Below are 1006 nucleotides of genomic sequence, written 5' to 3' on the forward strand. Positions count from 1 at the left end.
GGAGCCCATCCCCGAGGCGTCGGGGCTTTCCCGGCTGTCCCCCTCCTGGGGTAGCACATGAGGGACTTCACTTCGAGCGCTCGGGCTCAGGTTGGATTCCTAAAAGGAGCCCAAACCCCACCAAATTCAGCCTCTCTGCAGCACACTGCTCAGAGGGTGAGGCTGGAGGACAGCCCAGGGCATGGAGAGCGGGCAGAGCTTCCCATGAAGGAAAAGAAATACACACATGGAGGTGTCACGGGCACACACACACTCCCTGTTCCTGGAGCGCAAAGGACACCCCTGAACCGTGACCCTCAAGGCAAACCGGCCTCAAATGAAAGGGATATTGATTGCACTGGACACACAGCTCTCACCAATATATTTTTTTTTCATTTGAGGTTTGATATATAAGCTAGCCTTGAGATTTGTCAAACCTGTGGCTTTGGCAGCAGGTCCACCATTAAGGGTACCTGCTCACCCACCACTGCTGCTGGCCCGGAGCTCAATGGGAAGGTGATGGCCACCCTAGAGGACTTGGATCCTAATCTACCTCCAAGCTGGTGGAATGGATGGGGTGGGACGGGCCTTCTGCCTTCCCCCAGTGCTCCAGCCAGGAGATGACTCATCCTGGGAACTCAAAAGCATCGCACACGGCTAATTGACCAGAGATTTGAGGTACAGGTGCATTTGGGGGGCTTCAAGGCAGGGGTGCAGAGGTGAGTGTGGACCTCTCGGCTCCAGTTACAGTCCATGGAGAGGAACCAAGGGGTCTACAGTGCAGTCCATCCCCTTCTAATATTGACTTCTGAAGTGGGGCAGGGGAATGGTTCTCTAGAGCAGTCTTACTTTAAAGACCATAAGATGCTGAATGAACAGCTTAGATGGAGACATCTATAAACAAAGACACGGCAGTTTAGCAGAGATGAGTCCTGCTGCAAAGGCTTCCCGAGGAAAGTTGCCCACCAGTTCTGGGCTGCTGAAGCTCTTAGACATCAGTTCTTGGAGCTCTGCCCAGTGGGCCCTG

The sequence above is a fragment of the Charadrius vociferus genome, unplaced genomic scaffold (genome assembly GCF_000708025.1).
Source record: "Charadrius vociferus isolate BGI_N301 unplaced genomic scaffold, ASM70802v2 scaffold573, whole genome shotgun sequence".
NCBI classification, from domain to species: Eukaryota; Metazoa; Chordata; class Aves; order Charadriiformes; family Charadriidae; genus Charadrius; species Charadrius vociferus.